A 6,352-nucleotide genomic window follows, 5' to 3' on the forward strand; every position below is an offset into this window, starting at 1 on the left:
GAAATTTTCAGTGATAATTTCTTCCATTAGTTTTTCTCCACCCTTTCCCTTCTCTTCTCCTTCTGGGACACCCACAACACATTTATTTGTGTGGTTCATATTGTCCTTGAGTTCCCTGATACCCTGTTCAAATTTTTCCATTCTTTTCCCGATAGTTTCTGTTTGTTTTTGGAATTCAGATGTTCCATCCTCCAAATCACTCATTCTATCTTCTGTCTCTTTAAATCTATCATTGTAGGTATCCATTGTTTCTTCCATCTTTTCTACTTTATCCTTCACTTCCATAAGTTCTGTGATTTGTTTTTTCAGTTTTTCTATTTCTTATTTTTGTTCAGCCCATGTCTTCTTCATGTCCTCCCTCTATTTATCGATTTCGTTTTTGAAGAGGTTTTCCATTTCTGTTCGTATATTCAGCATTAGTTGTCTCAGCTCCTGTATCTCATTTGAACTATTGGTTTGTTCCTTTGACTGGGCCATATTTTCAATTTTTTGAGCGTGATCCGTTATCTTCTGCTGGCGTCTGGGCATTTAGTCAGATTTCCCTGGGTGTTGTACCCAACAGGTTGAAAGATTTTCCTGTGAAGTCTCTAGGTTCTGTTTTTCTTATCCTCCCCAGTTGGTGGTGCTCATGGCACATGTTTGTCTGTGGGTCCCACCAGTAAAAGGTGCTGTGGGTCGTTTAACTTTGGAAAACTCTCGCCGTGGGGGGGGGGGGGGTTCGCCAGTCGAAGCGGCTTGGAAGAGTGCCAGCCGGCCCGGGGGTCCAAACGCGGGGAGGGTCGCCGGCCTCCGCAGCCCGTGAGAGCGCCCATCCGAATTTCCTAGTCGGCCTGGGGCGCCAAGCGTGGCCGGAGGGTGCCAGCCGCCGCGGCCCGGGAAAGTGCACTGTTCCCAGCCAGACCAGGGAGTCACGTGTTTGGAAGGGACCCCCCCCATCACCGTTCTCCGGGGCGGGGGATTTCCGATCCAATTCTCTCAGTTGGTCCGGGGGGCCACGTGTGGTGGGTGCGCCAGCTGCCGTGGCTTGAGGGGACCGCCTGCCCAATTCTTCCAGCTGGCCCGGGAAGGAGGAAGGGAGGGACTCTGGCCGCTTTTGCCGCCCCGCCCGGGGAACCCCGTGCCCCTCAGCAATCTCACCGGAGCGGGTTCTTTCAGCCAGTCAGCTGTTCCAGGATGGGGTACGCTGTCTTTTTTATCTCTCTCGTGGCTCTGGGAGCTGTTCTGTATTGTTTCTACTCCCCTAGTAGCTGTTCTGGAGGAGGAACTAAGATCCACGTGTCTTACTAAGCTGCCATCTTCTCCGGAAGTCCAGAAAGATCTTCTTTAAGATAGAATTTCAAGGATTACATCTGCCTGGGAAATGACTTCTTTAAAGACCATGTAAAGAATGAAAGAAACAGCAACATCCAATTGCTCTGACAACTGGAATATTGCTTATAAAGACTTTAACATAGGCTTGGTTCTCAAATAAGCTGACCTAGTCTTTCCATTATTTGGTCCCCCTCCTGTTTCCTCATCCTCTTTTCATTAATTACACCCATTCCTCTTATACTTTGGGGCAAAAGGAAAAGTACTCCATTCTGAGCCTTTTTTTTTTCCCAAAAAATAAAATCTGGCAATATATTGTTTCTTGATATGCTGAGACAGGAAATATCCCTATTGTGTATCAGGAACTACTTTGTCCCTTCTTGAGTGTCATCAAACTGAGTCACTGGGAGGTATGTAATAATCCAGGAACCCTGATAATCAAAATAATACTGGTCTACTAATGGCTTGCTGAGTCACAGATTTCTCCAAGGCTCCCTTTCCCAGTGTGCTTGGGGAAAGTACCTCTCTAAATTATAGGAAATGTGAACAAGATTTAGGTCATTTGGATGCATATTCAACTGACTGAGTTAGGATCCAGTCTTCATTCCCAGCCTAAATTCTCACTGGTCTGTGAATAGCCAAACACGTCTACTTGTTCCTAGAACACATTTCTGTCTTGGTCTTGCCATTCTGTCTGCCTGGAATGCCCTTTCCACTTCTTTCCATTGCCTCTTATTTTATCAGACTCTCATCTGTCTGACTAAATATCTCAAATCAAATAGCACTTCTCCCATAAAATGTTCTGTAATTTTCGTGGTTAGTAGAGACCTTACTTTTCTTACTTGTAATCTTTTCTGGTATTTATAGATATTCATTTTCATCTTTCACCCTCCTAGAAGATTTTATGTCCCTTCAGAGTAGAGACGAGGTATTCTCTTTGATTTCCCATAATGCCAGTGATGGTTTGAAGCTATATGTACCCCAGAAAAACATGTTCTTAAATCTAATCCATTCCTGTGGGTGAAAATCCATCTAAATAGGACTGTATGATGAGGCTACTTCAGTTAAGGTGTGACCACCTTAGAATAGATCTTAAACCTGTCACTGGAGTCCTTTGTGAAAGAATGAAATTCATACAAAGGAGAAAAAAAAAAACCCAGGAGGAAGCCAAAATCAACAAAACCCAAAAGAAAAGGGAGAGACCAGCAAATGCCTCCTTGTACCTTGTCACGTGGCAGAGGATCCAAGGATCGCTGACAGCCGATCTTTGGGGAGAAAGCATTGCCTTGATTTGGAAATATTCCAGGCCTCAAAACCATGAGCAAATAAATTTCCATTGTTTAACCTGACCCATTTCATGGTTTTTGTTTAAAGCAAGATAGGATACTAAAACAGCATTCCGAACTATAAATGATCTTTTTACTTATATATATCCGTCCCCCATCAACCCTTGACTAACAAGTTCTTTGATTCCAAGGGCCATCTCTTGTTCCCTATTATATACCCAACACCTAGCTCAGTGCTTGGCAAATAATATTAGTTATTTATCATTTACTCAGCAGTGAACAAGGCAAGTGAGAATCTTGACTTGATAGAGCTTATATATTAGTGGGACATGCAGAGAATTAAATAGTAAACAAATAAGGTAAAATCAGATAATGATAAGTGTGTGAAGGAAATAGGGCACTGAAATAGAGTCACTTTAAATAGGGTATAGAGTGGTGCAATGGTGGCTCAGCAGGCAGAATTCTAGCCTGCCATGCCCGAGACCCGGGTTCGATTCCTGGTGCCTGCCTATGGCAAATAAATAAATAAATAAATAAATAAATAAGGTATAATTGAAAGTGTTATTTGAAGTTTCTTAACTTCTGCACTATTAATATATTGAACTGGATAATTCTTCCTTATGGGCGGCTATCCTGTACATTGCAGGGTACTTAGTAGCATCCGGGGCTTTACCCACTAGATGCCTTTAGTACACACGCTTGCAATTGTTACAGTCAAAATGTCTGTAGACACTGCCAACTGTTGCCTGGGAGACAACATCACCCTCCATAGTGATACACTGTGTTAAAGGAAAGTCTCCTTGAGTGAGCGAAATGAGCTAAGACCAAAAGATGACAAAAATAGCCCTTCAAAACTAGCTAAATATGTTTCAGGCAGGAAAGGGTCTAGAGTGTTTAAAGAACAAAAATATTATAGTGGCTGAAGATAATCAGTGAAGAGAAAAGTGACATTTGATGAGGAGAGAGAGGCATAAACCTGGTATGTAGTTCTTTGAAGTCATATAATGAAACTTAGATTGCATTTAAAGCAATGGAGGCCAATAAGGATTTTAAGCAGAGAAGTAATAGGATCAGTTTGTGTTTTTTTAAAAATACTCTGGCTGCAATGTGGCAAATGGATTGGGCAAGAGTAGAAGCAAGGAGACAGCCTTAGTTTCCCAGGCTGCTATCACAAATACCACATAATGAGTTGGCTTAAACAATGAGAATTTATCAGCTCTTGGTTTTGGAGGCTAGAAGACTTGCTTCCTCCCAGTATTCTGGTTGGGTAACAACCCTTGGGTTTCTTGGCATTCCCATTACATGGCAATATCATTACATGTCAATATCCTCTTCTTTCTTTTCTGGTTCTGTTGACTTCAGGCTTTTGGCTCCTCCCTGTGGCTTTCTCCTTCTATGTCTTCATTTCTTTTGCTTACAAAGAACTCCAGTAATCTTCATTCGGTTGGGCAACACCTTAACTAAAATGATATATTCAAAATATCCTATCTCCTTGGTAATGTGGGACAGGACTCCCAGGATGAGCCAGGACCCAGCATCATGGGATTGAGAAAACTTTCTTGACCAAAAGAGACAAGAGTGAAATGAGACAAAATAAAGTCTCAGAGGCTGAGAGATTTCAGAGTCAAGAGGTTATTCCGGAGATTATTATTATGCATTATATAGATATCTATTTTTAATTTATGGCATATTGGAGTGGCTGGAGGGTAGTACCTGAAACTGTTGAGGCTGTGTTCCAGTAGCCTTGATTCTTGAAGATGATTGTATAACTAAATAGTTTTTACAATGTGATCGTGTGATTGTGAAAATCTTGTGTCTGATGCTCTTTTTATCCAGGGTATGGACAGATGAGCAAAAAAAAAAAAATAAGGATTAAATAAATAAATAAATAAATGAGGAGAAATAAGGGGTAAAAAAATTGAGTAGATTGAAATACTAGTGGTCCATGAGAAGGCAGGGTAAGGGGTATGGGATGTATGAGGTTTTTTTTTTATTTCTTTTTCATACTCCTTTTGGTATTTCTTGTAGGACAGATCACTTGTTGACTAGTTCTCTTGTTTGTCTTGAAGATTTTAATCTCTCCCTCAATTTTGAAGTTCAGCTTATCTGGATAAAGACTTCTTGGCTGGAAGGTCTTCTCATTCAGAATCTTAAATATATCATACTACAAGCCTTGCTTTCTTGATGCCTGTTGAGTAGTCCGAATTCAGTCTTATGTATTTTCCCTTAAATGTAGTAGATTGCTTTTCTAGTGCTGCTTTCAGGACTTTCTGTTTCTCTTCAACATTTGCAAATTTTATTAATACGTGTCTTGGACTCAGCTTATTTGGATTTATTCTATTTGGAGTTCATTTGGTCTGATTTGCATACTTATGTCTTTTATAAGGGTTGGGAAGTTTTCCTCAATTATATTTTCAACTAACTTTTCCAGCCCTTTACTCTTCTCTTCTCCTTCTGGGACATCAATGATTCTTTTATCTGTGCATTTCTTGTTGTCTGTTATTTCCTTAAGATCCAGTTCCATTTTGTCCATGTTTCTTGCCATTTATACTTTTGTGCACTCTAGATCAATTGTTCTGTCTTCTAGCTCACTTATTCTTCTTTCTGCTTCTTCAAATCTACTGTCATGTGTCTCTAGCATATTTTTAATTTGTTCCACTGTATATTTCATTTCTGTGAGATCTGCCATTTTTCTATTTAATCTTTTGAATTCTTTTTGCTCTTCTAGAGTCTTCTTGATATCCTTTATTTATTTATAAATATCCTTGAGTACTTGTTCCATATTCTGTGTCCCCTCCAATGTTTTGATTTGGACGTTTGGTTAGGCCATTTCTGCTTGAATCTTCATGTGCTTTATGATTTTCTGTTGTGTTCAGGTAGTAATAAAAGAGAAGATAGGATTTAACAAATGAGTATGACTGCTGAATCATTATATTGATATTTCTTTTAGTCTTCAGTGTCTTGGAGCAGCCAGAAGGAAAAACCTTAAATTGTGGAACTGTTAACCCATACCAAACTCTGAAATCTGTTCTATAGCTAATTGTTGCAATGTGCTTTGAAATTTATTGCTTTTCTGTATATGTTATTTTTTACGAAAAAGGAAAAAGAGATAGATTGTGATTATAAATGCACAAATATATGATGATACTGTGAAGCATTGTACACTTTGGATGATTACATGGTATGTGAATATACATTAATTAAAAATAAAAAATAAATTTTTAAAAAAGACTGTGATGATGGTTTGCACAACTCTGTGAATATACTAAAAACTATTGAACTGTACACTTTAAACGGGTAAGGAATTGTATGGTAAGTGAATTATAGCTCAGTAAAGCTGCTATATATACATTTTTTAAATATAGTTTTCTGGGCAAAATAAGAGACAACATTCTCGGCAGTGGGAACAGCATTGCAAAGGCAGGGAAAAACACAAGTGTTTAGTGTTCCGAACAGTACGAATGACTTGTAAAGGATAAGTCCAAAGCTTAAGAATCAGGGTCCCTCACTTTCATTGGCCCCTCCAAGATCTTTAAAGGGGCATAGCAATGTGTTTATATGTTTTTTGTTGTTGTTGTTTGCTTGTTTTTCAAATGGTTATATGTTTTTATAGATTTTTAAAAGGTAAGATATATATATATATATATATATATATATATATTTTTTTTTAAAAGGATTCCCCAAATTTTATAAACTTCAAGCCTCCCAACATCTGGACCTGCCACCTAGATGAAGTGAAGTTTGCACATACAGAAATA

The sequence above is a fragment of the Tamandua tetradactyla genome, chromosome 6 (genome assembly GCF_023851605.1).
Source record: "Tamandua tetradactyla isolate mTamTet1 chromosome 6, mTamTet1.pri, whole genome shotgun sequence".
Lineage (NCBI taxonomy): Eukaryota > Metazoa > Chordata > Mammalia > Pilosa > Myrmecophagidae > Tamandua > Tamandua tetradactyla.